This window comes from Harpia harpyja, chromosome 12, assembly GCF_026419915.1.
Source record: "Harpia harpyja isolate bHarHar1 chromosome 12, bHarHar1 primary haplotype, whole genome shotgun sequence".
NCBI classification, from domain to species: Eukaryota; Metazoa; Chordata; class Aves; order Accipitriformes; family Accipitridae; genus Harpia; species Harpia harpyja.
Window position 1 is genome coordinate 37,385,801 of NC_068951.1, and position 19,064 is coordinate 37,404,864.

Sequence of the window (19,064 nt, forward strand, 5' to 3'; positions counted from 1 at the left end):
ATAAAGCTCCATGGTTGACAAAGGGTCACAGTTAGAGAGAATTAAAATAAGCCATCAGGACAACAGATATTCTGGTTTTTCAATCTCTGCACTAGCCTAGGGCAGAGTATGTTTGGCTCACTTCAGTTGCAGTGTTGGAACACAGTGTGCCAGAATACCTCTTCATGACATTTTTGGAAGAGCTAAGTGTTACTAAGATTGGTTAATAGTTATCTGTGTAATTAGCCATCTGCTATAGATCCATTTGTTGAATCTGAGAGGGGCTAGAACCCTTGCATGTCCTCCTTGCTCCTAACTTTGCTTGAGATCACCATAGAGAGCTTCGTGCAAAATCCATAAAGGACCAAAAAAATGCTTCTTTGAAAGTACAGTTCTTTCTTTAAAAGAAAAAAGTGGTTACCCCATAAATGGTAAAAGTCATAATAGTTTGTCTTTTCTTCATCAAGAGCACAGGCTTTGGAGCACTCGAGAATCTTTTTGGAGTAGGAAACTGAGATGTCTCTCGAGGGTCCAGGCAAGACTCTGTGGAGCTGCTCACTTGAGACACCGAATTGGTAGTACTCCCTCATAGACCCGCTGCACTTGATGATCCCATATTGTCTGACATACATACCTTGTAAAGGTTATCAAAACTGGTACCTGCGACTTTTCAAATCAATCAGAGGTAGATTGAGTTTATGAAATGGGACGGTTAAACTGTGGTTACTTTCTACTCCATAGTTATTTGAATGCATATCAGAAACTATTGAAAGAAGTAGGCAAGTGTCTAAATTGTGTTAGATTCCTAAATGTTAGAATAAGAGCTTCCCCCAATCCTATTTGTAGGCACACACACACACAAACATTTTTGTCTTTGTGTAGAAGCTCTTGTCCTCTCAAATTCACATATATTACAGACATGGATATATACACACAAAACCATGCACATATGCATTTTATCATATTACGTTTTCAATCTTCTCTGTGATTTCATGAAAAATTGTTATGATCTGTACAGATCCCAGTAACCTCCTGTGCCACATATCCATAGCTATGGGAGGGAAATGTCTGTCAAATCCTTAGATACACTGTGTCTGTTGTCAGCAAAACTAACAAGCTAAGAAATTTAAGAGAGCCAAAAGCTTTGTTTCTATAGGTTTCTGAATCCAGAGGCCAGAGCTGAAGTGATTTGGGTGAAATACTCAAAGAATCCAGCACAGATAAATGACCCAACAGAAAGTTCCACAGGTGTCAAGGCAGAAGGTGAATGTATGATAATTAATTCTTTCTCCTGGAATATATGCCGCTAATTGACTTGGCAGCAGTATCATTACCATGATTCATAGGCTCATAGATTTTAGGCCAGAAGTAACCATTACAATAATGTAGTCCTACTGTCTGCACAGCAAAGACCACAGAACCTCACCCAATGGTTGCTGCACCAGCCCTCTAATTTCTGCTTGAATTACAGTGTTTTTTTCAAAAAGCCCTCCAATGCTTATTAAAAGACTATGTGATAGAAAATATACCAGATCTACCAGGTACTTGGGTGAGTAGTTCTAAAAGTAATTTTTTCTTCGAAATTTGCAGCTGATTTGGGGTATGATATTTTCATAGGATTTTTTTTTTTTCCTAAATGTACCCCAGAAACATTAAGAAAACTCTCAGACAAAAGATTCATTTTTTTTTTTTTTCCTGGAGTTAAAGGTGTATGTAGAGTTTATGGTAATCTTCCTACTGTATTAGTAATATCTTTAATGGCTCATTGAAGTTTTATCTCCTTTTTTCCTTCTTTCTATCCACCCTCTCACTTTTCTCTCCTTGCATCCCCCCCCCCAAAAAAAAAAAAAAAAGAAAAAGGGGGAGAGGTGGAAGACAAAATTCACAATTAAACCGTGGAATTTTAAAATATGCAGAAAGTTCCTAGACACATCTAATGGTAGGCAGATACTGACATTCCTGCAGTCCTAGACAAAATGTGTGGAGTTTTTTTTTGGTTTATGGTCCCACCTGTTCTCTCCAACACATCTCTCTCCTCTTCTTGTTCCCTAATATTCCCCCTGAGTCCAATTTATCTGATTTGTAGAACATGTGAGGATTGCTTAGGTAGATCATATCAATGACAATGCAGTGACACAAACAACTAGACAAGGCATCATGCTTTTTTTGGAAGGGTAGAATTTGCCTTTTTTACAGGCAATATTTTAACAAGAAGTCAGCAGTACTACAGGAGCTGTATCCCCTCCCTACACCGTAACCAACATTGGGTATTCTGAGACAAACATTTACCATTCTTTGCTCCTCTGAGTATCCTTTTATCCCACAGAATAATTTCATTGATTTAAACAGGAACCAAAGCATCCAAAATTGAGCCAAAATCTGATACACCTTTTGGCATTGACCAAATCCTTATCCTGTGGAGGCAGTGTCTAAACATCCATTGATTGTGCCTGAATAAACAGCTTGCTGAAGTAAGCGATGCTGCCTGTGAAATTGCTATGAATTACTTATGAGATATTTATAGTACTTACAACGAAAGTTCATCAAAACATGAGACTTTTCAAATTGATCGGAGGCAGACTTAGTGCATGAAATGGAACAGTTTAACTCTCAAGTATAGTTATGATACAGGTATCCAGATAAGCTGATAGTAATAAAGATGTTATTTCCTCATTCTCTCATGATCATATCCTGTTTCTGTCTAATCTGTGAATACAGTATTAACTACCATGCAGTTTCAGAAGCTGGGAGAAAACATGGTGAGTTCCCAAAGGTGCAAGTGGATTCGTTTGTATTTATAAGTAAGTCAACAACAAGCTGATGTGATATTAAACAGTTAGTCCATCAGTGACTTGGCCCTGTTCTTTTTTCCATCTGGTAGGTAGGCAGGCAGATTGAATTTATGCCATGTGTTTATTTTTCTTGTAACAAAATGAGTTGCATTTATATTTCTAGTCACTATGAGGTGGTAACAACCTTACAAAATATATTGTTTCAAGCTAAAAAATGAGGAGTTAGCAGGAGCACAGTGACATGCCACCCAATGCACAATATTTTATTTAAAGGAAATGGCAGTACACCATACTTTTTATTTAAAAAAGCTCAATTACAGACTTTAAAGAAAATTAAATTTATAGTTGAGCCTTGGAGTTTTGAAACTATCAGTTGTTTCCTGGAAGTGACTTTGAAATGAGTTTTGGGAAATCAGTTTAGTATTGACTTGGGCGATAATGGTTGGCTGTTGCTTTTTTGTATAAGTGATTAAATTACTCTGAACAAGCTCCAAGTGCATGTCCTTCTCTAAGGCCAATTGTGAATATGACCATAATACACTCTCTAAAAAATATTTCAGAAAGTAAATAATCTCTAAACCTGGAAGCATGTCATTGCGCTCTTGCAAGAATAAGCAAACAAATTTGGTTCCTTGTCTCAACATACATCAATTCTTTCTTTTATACCACACAATTTATCTGGTTTTAAAAGGCTGGGGTTATTTGCTAGGTTTCTTCTTCTATTACACTACAATAGGAGATAATTCTGACCATGTCTTAAAGAAAGAGCTAGCTAAGAAGTAAGTGTATTGGCAGTAATAAGAATTGGCAGTTGTACTACTGATTTCAGCCTTTATCTGCCTCTCTGAAATGTAGGACCCCTCTAGTTATTTCTTCATACTTCAGTAAACTCAAGTGAAATCAGGGCCGCATTATATTGGGCTCTATACAAGCACATGGGAATGAATGCTCTTAATCTAAAAAAGCTTTGCAAATAAATGCCAAATATGCAAAGAGTCCATAAACAGAGTGATGAAAGGACTTATCCACAGCTGCTGAATGTGCCTGGGCTGGAGACAGAAGCAGAACCCAGGTCTTCAGAGACCTGTGCCACTGTCCTATCCAGTGAGCTCTGCTGCTTCTTGGTTACCTGAGTTGAGATAGCTCCCAAAACACTGCCTGGTCTGAGTTTTTATAAAAAGTATGGTATGTACTTCAAAAGACAAAATTAAAAGCTGGTAAGATTTATCCCCAGGAAGCCACCAAGATGCAAATGGTGCCTGTCTCCCACAAAGCCAGAAGCAAGTCAGACAGCAAGAAACGGTGAACGACTAGGAGCAAGAGGAAGAAAACAACAGAAGTTTTGGGAGGAATTTAGCATAAGCAGGTGCACAGAAAGTGTCTTGAACAGCGGCATGCACTCTGCAGTCATGATACAGAGAAAAACCAAGAGTTTGAGGGGTACAACCTTCAAAAGGACAGCCTGCTGCACTTCCCAAATCTCCTGAGTTCCCATCTGAGATGGAGTAGGTGAGTTGGGGAGCAAAACCTCCCCTAATAAAATATGGTTTGATAAGGGCAAAGATTGCTAGGGAGCATGGCCCTATGATACTGTTTGGAAGGATTTCTATTTCCTTGGCATTAGTTTCCATGCTAGGAGGTCCTGCACTGAGTCTTTAGGCCATAAGATCTGGGCAAGTCTTGGTTGACAGACAGGTGAGCGTGGCTCGTCAAGGTTGTGATTTTTCTGTTCCTCCTGTTTTTAAGCATCTTTAACTCCTGCTGACAAGAGTAATCTAGCTCCTCAGAGGTCTTAGGTAAACAGGAGTCCTGCAGGGTGCAGGTTAAACTAGCATTGAAAGAGCGGGTAGTTGCAACATTCTGTAATTATTTCTATGAACTCTCTCTCTTTCTAGTCCTTTGTTGTTCAAGGCAAAAATATTTGGGTACCAAATCATGGAAGGAATTGCCAAAATGTCTCCTGCATTCCCCACTCTACAGGTGGTCTTCTTTAGATCTTTAGGTTGGAAAGGAAACTAGTTTGCTCCTTAAGTTGATCAAAGCACGAGGGATGATTTAGTTGAGTGAATGTGGAAAGAAGTGGCAGCCTGTGTCAGATTTTTCTTGTTGATATTTATTTATTTATTTGTGTTGAGTTTCCACCTTGGGTAGGGAAAAAAATCCTATAATTTACTGCCTCAGATTTGAGCTGTAATAAACTTTTTTCTCCACACACACCCCCTTTGCTTTCTGGTTTCTTTGAGCTTCAGAAAAGACAAGAAATTTTCTCCTGGTAAATGTGCTGGTTCATTTTGTATTAATTTGAATACCTTACTGATAAACGGAACTTACTGCTGCCCCACAAACAAGGTAGATATGAATGATCCTTCTTGCACTTCTTTCCTTGATGAAATGTTAAATGTAGTTTGCTACAAATGGAATCTCAGTTAAAGCAATAATTAGTATTTCAGTCTGTTTAAAATAACACTTTAATTATCTGTAGTAATTCTGAGAATTGAAGGATATCCCTTCAGGTATTACAGTGTTATTTTAGATGTTCTGCTTAAATACCTAAGCTCACATTATTCACTAATATTCCCTCCTCAGTGGGGTGGCATTCAAGCTCTAGGTAGTATTAACATATTTTTTAAACCACAAGAATGGAGAAGATGATACAAAATAAAGGAAAAACAAGGAGTCAGCTGAATTTATCTTAATTTATCAGCCAATACCCCACTTCACATCATTTGAATGGTCTTATAGAAAAGCATGTACCTAAAAAAGGACTGCACTTTCTCTGAAAGGCTGATGTCCCAAATGGTTAGGGTAGAAGCAGGCAAACATAAAAGGAGAATCCTGGACATAAGGCACTGAAGCTCCAGTTGACCAAGAAGAAGAAAGCAAACACCATACAAACACTGGGCCAAATACCACCCTATCATAGGTTAAGTCTACACGTGCTGTTGGACAGAGCTGAGAACAGAATTAGTTTTGGCCACTACGTCTTTCCCCCACCCTTTCACAGGACAGAGGTGGAAATGGCAAGCAGAACTTACCAGGTTCAAGAAGGTGACTTTGAAAACAATTCATAGTGAGTGAACACGCATTAAAGCAAAACCAATTCTGTTTGTTTGCTTCAGGTAAGGCATGGGCAGTCCCATTGCCAGTGCTGAGGGTGATTTGTATTCAGAAAATAGCCTCATTTTCTTTGCCTTGTCTCTTGTGCAGAGGCTGTTGCTGTATATGCACTGTGAAGTTTGTGGCTATGGGGGTTTTCTAACTGTAAGCATCTCTGACAGCCCAGTTGCGCTGTTGCTTCCGCTAGTTCAACAGCAGATCTTTTTTCAGTAGGTGGTGTGAAAAGAACTGTTTACAATTCTTCTTGGCCTCCCTTTCTTTCTGCAGATTCTGACTGACTTTTAGACTCATTAACAAGACCAAGTGACATATTTTTAATAGGAAAAGCTTTGAGATGAGACAATATTGTTATATCTTGTTCAAAACCTCCTGCCAGGAGAGACTTGACCAACGCAGGGAGGCTTCCAAGAAGTAGTTTTCTTCCAAAACTGTTTTTGGAGAGAAGGGATTTTCTTTTTGCAAAAAATGTTATTGAGTTTTTGTTAAAAAATATCCGCTTTGCTTTTTAAAACGTATTTTGACCACAAATATTGCCGTGAAGAAACCCCTGTATTACGGTCAGGTCTACGCTACAGGGATCCAGACAGAAAAGACAGATGCTTCAATGACATTCTTTAGATGTATTTTTTGGTTACTGGGGAGCCATATAAATAGAGACAGTGCAATATGCAGCATCCTTTGCTCAAAGCCTGTGCCTGCCATGGGAGATCACCCAGCTCTGTGACTGTGGAAAGACAACAGAAAAGCAAAAGGAATAGAAATAAGAGGAGGAAAGAGGGTAAATGTAGGCAAGAAACACTAGGAGAGGCATTTTTAGTTCTTTAAGGGATTTCTAGTCCTTTAAGTGATTTCCAGCACACAGTCTGTAGAAAATTTTCATCCACATCCAAACTGGGCAGAAACTCCTTTCGGGAACTGTCATTACTAGCCTGTATGCAGCTGGCATCGGAGCACTCTCCGGGCTGCACCAGAGACTGGGATCAGACACTTAAATAACACACAAACCCTTAATTTGAGGAAGGACCCACAGAAGGCTCCCAAGTAATATACTGAATACCTTGTATTTTAGTGCATCTGGCAGTGCCCTGGTAACGAACTGGATATAGCACACATAGCATAAAATATCAGCATGTACAGCATAAATACTGCTTGGACCTCTCTTGATGCAAGAAGCATATAAATGATAGCAGTTTAATATCTGGTTAAACTATAGCCTTTTCCTGGGCAGAAAAAGCAAGCAAGTGTGTTTCAGATGGCAGCTGTGAACGTGTCCTATGCTTTTATTCTCTTTTGCCATGTAGTCGTTCATTCCTTAACCTTTCCCCAGAACTTCCTATTATTTTATTTCCCTAGGCAAAAATGCCAGAGTCAATCCCTGGCATTCTCTTTTCTCTTCAGAATTTTCCTTTTTCTGGACAAGTGCTTCCCAATCTTACTTTTTGTTTTATAACCAACAGCATGCCACTCCCTTGGAGTTGGAGCTGGGCAAAACAAAAGCGGCAAAGAATACTCATTTCACATTTAGCTGATGTGTCTGAAAAGATTAATTTATAAAGACCATGAAGTTGCTCAGCCCAAACAGCCACTGTATGGACCACTGAGACACCCAGGAGAGGTTTTTCAAAAATTCTACCAAAGGCTAGGGATATTTCCAAATGAATGGCAGTCAGGTTGTCAACCCCATAGTTTTTCATTAAGACCAAAATACCTGAATGCTATCTGTATCCTTTGAATGCCTTCTGCATTAACACTCACTGGTTATGACAACTACTAAAAGAGATCTGTGCTTAATATTTTGCTCCAAAATCCACCTTAAGTATCCAAATATGAGAGCCCATAAGAATTATGTTCTTTAATTTGCTTAGATCTAAAGATGGGCACCACGTTCACTTCCACCACTGAGGATACAGGCTTTCCGGTCTTTAGTCAATGCCACTATTAAATATACAAATCAGACATTTTTGAAAAATGAAAAAAACCCCCAACCTGTAATGTTAGCTCAAGCATTTTTTTAAATCTAGTACTGACTGCTTAGCTTTATTGACTGTGACTGCAAATGCCTTAAAATATGTCAGCAGAGTTACTTTGTTATTGCGGTTAACAGCATTACATGGGATTCAGCATCTAAATCTCTCAGCCTATATTGTGTGTCAGAAGTGTGGGAAAGAATGGCTGGCGAGAATTGTGTGGAGCTTATCGTTGTAGGAGGGTGGATGCAATCATAATTCTTGTGTCTTGTCCTTAGCAGTAATGAGAGAGGTTTTGTAGGCCGAGTTGTGAAAAAGAAAGAAGAATAGGCTTTGTTTGACTATTATGGCAAGTGTCAAACCTGGTGAATAATGTAGATAATTTTTTGGACATTTGAAGTGGAGAATAATGTATGATTAATGTCAGTTCTACTGTTTAGCTTCCTTGTTGTACAAGTGCCATGGCGTTTCTCAGAAGTAAAAAATGGTACAGAACTATGTCTTGAGCAAAGACTGGGTTACAGTTTTTATCTTGCATTTGTTGCTCTTTAAAACTTATTTTAAGAATGTTTTAAGCAAAATAAACACATTGCAGTCTTCATTCTTTTGGGGTAGGTCTGTCCTCAGTTGCATCATTAGATACTTAAAGGAATATAGATTAAAAACATACATGGTTATATACTCTCAATGTCGCAAGTGTCATTGTCCCTTAGAAATGTCTGTTGGCTTTACCTCAGGATGATTACATTCACTGTTTTCACCTTAGATTATAGGTTGCAAGGTATGCTTTAATCTTTGTATGTGATTACAGAATAATTGGAAAGACCTTAAGAACAGTTAGTCCAATCACCTTGTATTGAGAAAGAACTCAGAATACTTTGATTAACCTCAACTGATGTTTGTTTAACCTTGTGTTTACCTCAAATTAAAGAAACTGCATCCAGCATGTATTTTCTTGGTAAGCAGTGACGAGACGGGATCTCGAGGCATCTGTACCTCCATTGAGTACTGTCATCTGCTGCTGTGACAGCATGGACATCTTCTGTCTTCCCAGCCCAGTCTCACCTGGGAAGTGCTGGAGGTACCAATATGAAGGTGACCGGGAGCTGGAAGGGCCAAAGCCTTTTCCCTTGGCTCCACTTGTTCTTCTCTGTGTATATGTAGAAATTATAGTTTCTTCCAGGATGAATCTGTATGATCTCATGTGGTGGGTTGACCCTGGCTGGACGCCAGGTGCCCACCAAAGCCCTTCTATCACTCCCCCCCCTGCCTCAGCTGGACAGGGGAGAGAAAATATAACAGAGGGCTCGTGGGTTGAGATAAGGACAGGAGAGATCACTCACCAATTAACGTCATGGGCAAAACAGACTCAACTTGGGGAAAATTAACTCAATTTATTACAAATCAACCAGAGTAGGGTAATGAGAAATAAACCCAAATCTCAAAACACCTTCCCCCCACCCCTCCCTTCTTCCCGGGCACAATTTCACTCCCGGATTCTCTACCTACCTGCCCAGCAGCGCAGGGGGACGGGAATGGGGTTTATGGTCAGTTCATCACATGTTGTCTCTGCTGCTTCGTTCTCCTCAGGGGCAGGACTCATCACACTCTTCCCCTGCTCCAGCGTGGGGTCCCTCCCACGGGAGACAGTCCTCCACGAACTTCTCCAACGTGGGTCCTTCCCACGGGCTGCAGTTCTTCACGAACTGCTTCAGCGTGGGTCCCTTCTATGGCGTGCAGTCCTTCAGGCACAGACTGCTCCAGCGTGGGTCCCCAGCGGGGTTGCAAGTCCTGCCAGCAAACCTGCTCCAGCGTGGGCTCCTCTCTCCACGGGGCCGCAGGTCCTGCTGGGAGCCTGCTCCAGCGTGGGCTTCCCACAGGGTCACAGCCTCCACCGGGCACCCACCTGCTCCGGCATGGAGTCCTCCCCGGGCTGCAGGTGGAGATCTGCTCCAACATGGACCTCCATAGGCTGCAGGGGGACAGCCTGCCTCACCGTGGTCTTCCCCACGGGCCGCAGGGGAATCTCTGCTCCGGCGCTTGGAGCACCTCCTCCCCCTCCTTCTGCACTGACCTGGGGGTCTGCAGGGTTCGTTCTCTGACATGTTCTGACTCCTCTTTTCGGCTGCCACTTCCATCTGTCCCAGCAACTTTTTTTTCCTTCTTAAATCTGTTATCCCAGAGGCGCTACCACCGTCGCTGATGGGCTTGGCCTCGGCCAGCGGCGGGTCCGTCTTAGAGCCGGCTGGCATTGGCTCCGTCGGACACAGGGGAAGCTTCCAGCAGCTTCTCACAGAAGCCACCCCCTGCAACCTGCCCCCCCCCCCCCCCCCCCCCCGCTACCAAAACCTTGCCAGAGAAAGCCAATACTTCTCACCAAATTAATGTATGACAAAATCAAGATGAAAAATAACTTTTTGCATCAGACTTTCCTTGGCTCTTTCCTTCTTCTGATCTGCTATGGACACCAGGGATCCACCCCATCAGTGCCAGATGCCTTTCCTGGACAGAGGAGCCCTCTGACCCATCATTCACACTTCATATTTTGTCCGTTCATCCGTTCAATAAACATGAAAATGTCGGCTAATTTCCAACTGTAAACTTCTCAAAAACCACAGTGATATCGCCTTTTCTCTCCTCCAGCGCAGGTGGTGGAACACAGAAGACAGTGACTGATTTTAACAACTTCCATGTACTGGCAGGCAGAACTTATGCCTGCCCCCAACACCAGCCCTCGTCTGTGTGCCTGGCTCTGTCTCCTTCCCTCTTCTCTCTGTCTGTGTTTCTTTGTCTCTGTGTTTCTGTCTCTCTTTCTCTCTCTCTTTTTTAAAAATTAAAAAGCTCCAATTTATTCTGTCTTTACTCAGAAACATTTGTTAAAACTCCTGTTGTTCTTGATGCCTCTCAACTCCTGCCAATTTGCCTACAGGGGTTTTTTTGTCAAAATAGGATAGTCCTGAATGAAATTCTCTGGATCAGACCTCATCAGTGCCAAGTACCAAAGAATAATTACTTCCCATGTTTTATATATGACATTGCTGTTAACATATAGCCCGATGAGAGCTGCACTTCTGCCACGATGCTACACCACTGACAGGCACTTTAGCTCGGGTCTTCTCTTGTGACACTATATAGTACATTGCCACTTGCCCACTTTGAATGTCATCTCATTGAATCTTGACAATCTTTCCAATTTATCAGGATCATTTCGAATCTTAATTCTGGCTTCAAGAATGCTGTTACCCTTGATAGTTTAATGTACACTGCAAATTTTACCTGAGTACAGGCTTCCATCATTTAAGTTAATGAAAGCACTGACAGACCTCTGTCTGAAATACCTTCCTAGCTTTAGAGCAAAGTATTAAATCTTCTAGAAAAGTGTATTTTCAGCCACTTTGGTAGTACTGTTGATTAGTGCTAGTATATATTTTCTCACCTTGCTTATATGGGTGCTATATAGCTTTACCAGGGCAAATACACATGCCCCCTTCCGCATCTCTTATCAACTAAGCAATTATGCTGTCAAAGAACATATTGAGGCTTTTGTGTTTTGTTTTGTTTTGTTTTTACTTCAGGTGCTCAGGAGTAAAATATTTTAACAAAATCACAGAGCATTTTTGTTCCAAAGTTTCCTCTCCATTTTCTGTGCCATGGTTGCAGCAAATAAGATGGAGGGCTTAAGGATTTTGTTATCGTGACACTGTAGGTGATTGTAGATATGACAAAGAAAAATTTTCAAAGTGTCTGTATAACCATCCACAGAATAGGTTTAATGCATTCATTCAGGCTGGTTTTCTGAGAATTAATTTACATTTTGTGTATTTGAGAGTCTCACATGAAAAGGGATTTTTATCATGATTTTTAATACAATAATTTGATGAGATCATAAGGATTTACTTTGGAAGGAATTATAATTAATTTCTGCATATACAGAAGGTATCATTCTGCAAGCCTAACATTTATATCTTTTTGTCCTCCATAATGTTTCATGAAGGAGAGAGAAAAATACGTGAAATCACATAGCAATAGGATCTTTTGGTCTCTTCTCTCCCTGCCTTGTGACTGCTAATAAAAAATTTTCAGTGGAAAGTCTGTGAAGAAGGGAAAAGAGCCCAGGTCTATTTAAGAAGTAAGCATTTCATTATGAAAAAATTCTGGATTCCATACACTGTGTTAAACTTCCTTTTGTCCTTTCCATGTTAATTTATATTCTACCCTGTCCTAGATACGAGATCTCTTCCTCAAACTGCCTTCAATAATAGAGAACATTGTTCAAGCAAAGATTTTTCTTCTTTCTTTCTGTTGAATGTATGATGAAAAAGTTAAATAACCCTCAAGTGAACACATTTTAAGGAAAATCTTACGGGGGTGGGAGGAACAAGCACTAGAACGACTGCTGAGTCACTTCCTCCTACCATGCAAGGCGTCTTCAGGAACCCAGAAAACTTGTCAAAGTCAAAACCATGCTTCACTGGTATAGCATATCTATCTGGGATATCACCAGAAGGCTTCCTGACAAATCTTTTGGGGGAAGACAAGATAATTAAGGAACTGACTTTAGAATGTGAGCTGTTAACTTGGGCACCGAGCTCAGTGGAGCAGGCAACTTGTAAATGTCACCGTCAAACCACATATTTATTAGTTTGAACTGACACACTCTAACTTCTCAGTAAGTAGTGAGAAAATACTCCCTATCACTTCAGACATTTAAAACTGCAGCAGATTGAACACGGCCTAAAAAAATGTTCTCTTGAGCTGAATGCTCTTATGGCAGTGAGGGGAGACACGAGATGAACAGTTTCGGTCTTTCCCTTCTGTTTTTGTCCCTCTACTTTCCTGTCACCACCTCCAAGATGCTGTTGGTTGTTTCTACAATCAAAATTGTTTCCAGAGTGCTATAGGGTAGGTGGGCAACTCGACTTACGCAGTAATGAGTACATGGAGAATTGGATGACCTAGTGGCCAGAGTACAAAATAATGGGAACACTTTAAAAAAAAATATTGACTTTTTTCTCCTCCTTCCTTACCAGCTGCAGACTGCACTGTGAGAGAAACCAATCACAGACTCATTCCCAAACTGTCCAGATGAAAAAGACCTGTAAGGTACTTTGCTTATTGCCATAAGTCTCTGGAATTGCTTCCTGCCATATATTTGAGTACTATATTCAGGCTAATTTGCCATAACTTTCCACTAGAAACCTATTCCATACCCTGATAAATCTCATCTCTAGCTCTTCCCACAACTCCCGTCCTGAAAAACTCAGTCCGTATTTTCCTTTGTCCATTTTCTTTCTGAATCAGAGATGCTGCCTGAAATATTTAAAGGCTAAGGACCTCAGCAGACACTGGAGAATGCTGTCCAGGCTTTCCCTGTCATTTTCTTTGCTCTGTGGAGGATCTGGCATTGTAACAAAAATTCCAGACAGGCAAGCAAAAATGATCCATGTGACAGGACTATCTCCTACCCTTATCTCCTGGAGATGAGGACCTTTTTACCTACAACTTGGGAAAGTATTATTTAACAAGCATGAAAGAAGCGCCTTGTAACACTGTTGGTTCTACCATATTGAATTAAAGAAATACCTTTATAGAATATAGAGAAGAAATAGAATTTTAAAATAACCATCCCAAAGATATGATCCATTCAGGCACATAGACCTACTCTTGGGCCAAGACGATGTTGAAATGGTTCAGGCTCCATGCTGCAACACAGAACCCAGGACAGACTCATTTACCCCACTTCTTGGGTGTTGAGCTTATGTTGTGTCATTGCACAGTGCACTGTCTTGATCCAGGGTAGTTTGTATAAGGCTGATGTGGGCGTATATAGAGAATACACTGTGATGACCTCAGAGGAGACAGTCCCAGCTGTAAAGTAGGACATGGCCTGATGAACATCATTCTGCAGGTGTTCAACATTCCCACAGGGTAATATGTATTACCGTATCATCCATTTGTGAATTGTGAATGCTCATACCTGATTCTGTAAATGCTCGCTCACCTGTTTGACCTTGCCCACGACACCTCACTTAGCCCCCATTGAAACCAATGGAAAGTTTTCTGTCCTTTATAGGGGAACTGAATCCGACTCAACTGGAAGATAAAATGAAATTCAGATTCAAAGCTATTGAGGATAGGAGCATAAAAGTCCTAGGTTAGAAGATAGTTTGGAATTTCCTCTTCCATTTCAGCATTAACTGTGTATTGAAATTAAAATATTTTGCCATTCTCATCCAGATCTTTGTGACAGCGTTAGTGTAGTTCATCAGCTAATTTTCAAACACCGTAGCCTTAATACAGGTACGAATCCTGCCTTTACATCTTTTAGCAGGAATCCTTCTAAGTGTCACTAAAATACAAAGAAAACACTATTTCCGTGAGCAAGTAATGATGAAGGTGTGCTGTGTTGGAAAAATGGCACTCTCTGTGTGTGTATTATCACTTTTGAGCCCTCTCTTGGTTATCTCTCTTTATTCCGCACAGAATTGCCTGGAGCAATCTCTGTGTGCCCTTTCAATCAGAAAAACGTCTTGATTTGTATATGTCTATAGCACAGGCCAAGCTGAAGTGAGAATTTATTTCCTGAAGAAAATAGATTTAATGTGAAAGGTGATCCTCAAAAGTTTCACAGTTTCAGTTGCCTTGGATAAGCACCAAGAAATGTAGCTGCTTTTTCAAGTAGGTCTACCATACATCTGAGAGCTGCAAAGTCACGGATGGCAGGGAGGGAATGTTCTGTACACAGGTCCCTTTCTTCAAGGCCAGCGTACGTATTAGAAGTATCAAAGTAGGATTAATACGATAACCATCAAACCGACACTTTCAGTACCTCACTCTGCATTGCTTCGTGGTCCAGAAGCCTGCCCAGCTCAGAGCCTTCAGCTCCTGCCCCTCAATAGTTATGTGCTACCTCCACCTACCTTAGATTTTGCGATCCTCCAATTCTGATAGCCCCAGACCCTTCTGAACTTCATTGTGTGCATAGAAAAATAAAAGAAAGAAAAAAAGTAATGTTAGCAAAATATTCACCAGTCTTTTAGAACGCTAAAAAATATTATGGCAACAAAAATGTTTATTGGAAAGTTAATGGTCCTCTTCAGTTTTCCTGGTTACACATTTGCTCTTAATTAATATAATTCCTGAACCTTGAAATGAGTGCAAAAATAGACAGAGGACACAGTGAGTAAGTAGCATGGTCATCAGCTTACTGTTTGGAGTGCTGAGAGCTACCTAAAAGGATGCTGTACTGAGAATACTCTCCAACATGAGAAAGAGACCCACAGGAAAACAGCTATTATCTCGAGAAATCTTCAGCTAAGAGGATGTGTCTGTGAAATAACTTTTGGAGACCTTTGGTAATTCGATACCTCAACCTCTGGTCACCAAGCTGCTAGCTCAGAAAAGAAATGTTCATAAGCCCTTCTGAAATACCATTCTTCCATAACAGCAGTGCACTAAAATGTATGGTATACAGCAAACAAAAGATGGATTAGTACGTGACCTAACGATTATATGAACAAAAGAGGGGAAAAACATTGCACCACCTTTCTGTAAGTTCCATTTATCCATGAAATAACAATTGCATTCATATTTGCATTTCCATTATACAGAATAACCTACCTTCTGACTTACCAGCACAATAGTATTGTTTTATTTATTTAAGCTGGATGGTTTGCTTTTCACGGTATGACCAGCTGGTAGAAAAATAGGATTCAATAATGCGAACATTTCACAGTAAATAAATTGCATTAATACAACAATATAAAAGCTGTGCTCAGCAGTTTCTCTAGGACAAGGTCTGTTCTAGACCTATGCACACAGCTTTCTAAACACTCACTTGGAGAACTATGAAGGTTATGTCTTGTTATATGAAATAATACAAAAAGATGTTGAATTTCCACTTAGGATTTTGTTTACTCACTTCTCTCCATTAAAAAGAGTTACATGTTTAACTGGCTCCTTTCAAGCAGAATATTTCTGTGGCTCTATTTTTTGCTCATATTCACTATTGCAGGCTTCTGTGTAAGATCTTGCAGTGACTAAGGACTACACGAGGAATAGAAAAGCATAGCCATGAACTCAGTTTCAAAGTCACTCTATGCAGAGATCACTCACCCTCACCCCCCCAAAAAACAAGGATTCAGAAAGGTTCTTTTGGTGTTAGGTATGTTGACTTGATTGCCTGGCAGATTTAGGGTCCTCTGTGCAGAATTCCATCTCCTCTGTGGGCTGGTGTAGAGGATAAATGTTCTTTGCTCCATTTCTTTGAGATATCAGAGACAATGGGGCTCCCCTCCTTCTTCTTTGGTCTTCTGTGGTTATAGGATATCCACAGTCTCTCTTAAGAAAACCCTTTTAGTAGTTTGCTGTGGAAGCAATCAGCAAAACCTCTGCTTCTACATCCTAAGTACATCCTATTCAAGGAATGTACACTAAATCTCTTCAATAGTCTGTCATCTTTCCTACTGATGAACCATTTACAAAGGAGCTACAAACATCTGAAAATAAATGAGGAGACACTCAAATGGTGTCATGACCATTGTTCCTTATGTCAAGTGATATGGATTGACAACAACTGTTACCATATGGCTCTGAATTTGTTATAATAGAGTCAATGGCAGGGCCTCGTGGCAAGTGAGCGCTTCCATAATGTGTTCCTTTGAATTTTTATCTTCTCTCTCTCATGCACTGCTTCCAATCCATGGCCTAGTGTCCTGGTTTCGGCTGGCATAGAGTTAATTGTCTTCCTAGTAGCTGGTATAGTGTTATGTTTTGGTTTCAGTATGAGAAGAATGCTGATAACACACTGATGTTTCCAGTTGTTGCTAAGTAGTGTTTCTACTAAGTCAAGGATTTTTCAGCTTCTGATGCCCAGCCAGCAAGAAGGCTGGAGGGGCACAAGAAGTTGGGAGGGGACACAGCCAGGGCAGCTGACACAGACTGGCCAAAGGGGTATTCCATACTGTGTGACGTCATGTCTAGTATATAAACTGGGGGGAGCTGGCCTGGGAGGGTGGATCACTGCTCGGGAACTAACTGGGCATCGGTCAACGGGTGGTGAGCAACTGCATTGTGCATCACTTGTTTTGCATATCACAATCCTTTTATTATTATTGTCATTTTATTATTGTTATTATCATCCTTATTAGTTTCTTCCTTTCTGTTCTATTAAACTGTTATTATCTCAACCCACGAGTTTTCCCTTTTTTCCTTCCAATTCTCTCCCCCATCCCACTGGGTGGGGAGAAGTGAGCAAGCGGCTGCATAGTGCTTAGTTGCTGGCTGGGGTTAAACCACGAAGCCCAGTTTGACACCAGCCAGTCATTTCTTGTATTTTGCTGGCAATAAATACCATCTGTGCAAAACGCATTCTATTCAGCAATGATAATGCCCATCACAGAGAGCCAGTGCATTATTTTGCTGGCACTCAAACTTGTTTGGCCTTCGCAAGATAATGAATTTTTTATATATTGCTTAAAGAATTAGTTTAGTATTTTGTTTGAGTTTCACAGAAACCCTGGATTCTTTCCGTATGAATGGAAAATCATTGTTGAAGGAAAGAACATAGTGAGGTCATGTCTTATTTTGAAGGGTAACAAAACCAAAATGAAAATAAAAACACTTGCCTGCTTTTAATGCTCCCAGTTGTCCTCTTTCTCCTTGACTTCTTTGTAACAACTGCAATCTTTATTTCTGATCCAGTATTGAGGAAAAAGAAAAGCCTCTTGAAAATGTAGTGCTTGAATATGGATAAGCATGTATTTTTCTTCAGAAATTACTTAACTATTTCCATGTTCATAAAAGTACTTCAAAAATTTAAGGTAGAAAAAAAAATATGATTGTGTTTTTAACTCTTTGTATTATTCATTATTGCAACGGGGTAGTTTAGGATGGTGAAACCAAATGGCCCAGGTCTATTGGCATATTCCTGGTTTGACCTTCCTGGCATCTGTAGCTGGGGAGTGCATGAGCAGTGACAGCGGACATCAGACCTGGTCACCTACCCTGGGACTCGGAAGAAGTTCCTCCACTGCGAGACCAGTCACCCTCTGCTCACACAGCCCTGAGGACTTCACATGACTGTCCTTGACCACGTTTTGTCTGCAGTATTGCAACCTGTGGTCCATTAGGAATAAAATTACAGAAGGCGGCAAAATGAGTTTCCAGACCTTTATGGCCTTCGATAGGGTCAGAAGTACCATGCAAATATGTTTACAGTTATGTTTTTGTCCTGCTTGCCACTATTCTGCTTTCTGTGATATAGCTATAATGGATATGCACTGTCCCAAAAGAAAAGGTGTTCTAGAAACAACGTGATAGATTTATTCTGTCTCATATGTTCCCCAGTTTCTTGTCTAAACTCATTTTGTAGTTATGGCATGGAGCCATAACATGTTACCTGTACTTATATATAGCTGTAACAGTATTTTATTATGAAGCATTCATGCTGACCTCTTTTTTTATAGATAATGTTTATCATGATTGAATCTGTAAAATAATTAACACTTAAGTCAAGCCACTTCAGTCTTTTTTGAGAATATATTTCTGCATGCTTACATAAGCATCTGGAGCATGGAGCCATAACAAAAATCTGTAGCAGAAAGTGATGGAAAGCACTTTTATATTTTATCTCTCAATAAAAAAACATACATACATTCTACATACACACCCACACACATACATTCACACCCACTTCTACAGTGCGTGCACACTGACAAGCTCCCGTTGTTCTTTCTTTAGAGATACGTTTGGCACGGAGTACATCCAGGTTGAAATAAATAAATAAATAGAATGAAAAAAACTGTTGCTATATTTGTATTTATCATCAGCAAGACAACTAGAGCCTCCATTCTCTGCAGATTACAATTAATATAAAAGGGTAGAAATTAGAACAAACAAAAAATTTCTCGCACATTAAGCATGAGCATTGAGCTGATTTTATTCTAATGTTCCACAACATCCACACAGTAGTCAGAAAGCTTGAAACAATTAAGCATAATAATGATCTAAATATGTAATTTTTCTTTTTAAGCCACTGCTAAATTATAACCTTAAAAACGGTGGGATTTAATCGGTGCCACTGTTTGTTGTTCATAAAGAAACTAAGGAATTTACGTAGCTGGTTTTAATTATACATGATCTTTAATTCTATTTTTATGCATATTCATCACCTCTTCTGCAAGGATGAAATGCAGAGTTTCCTCATGGT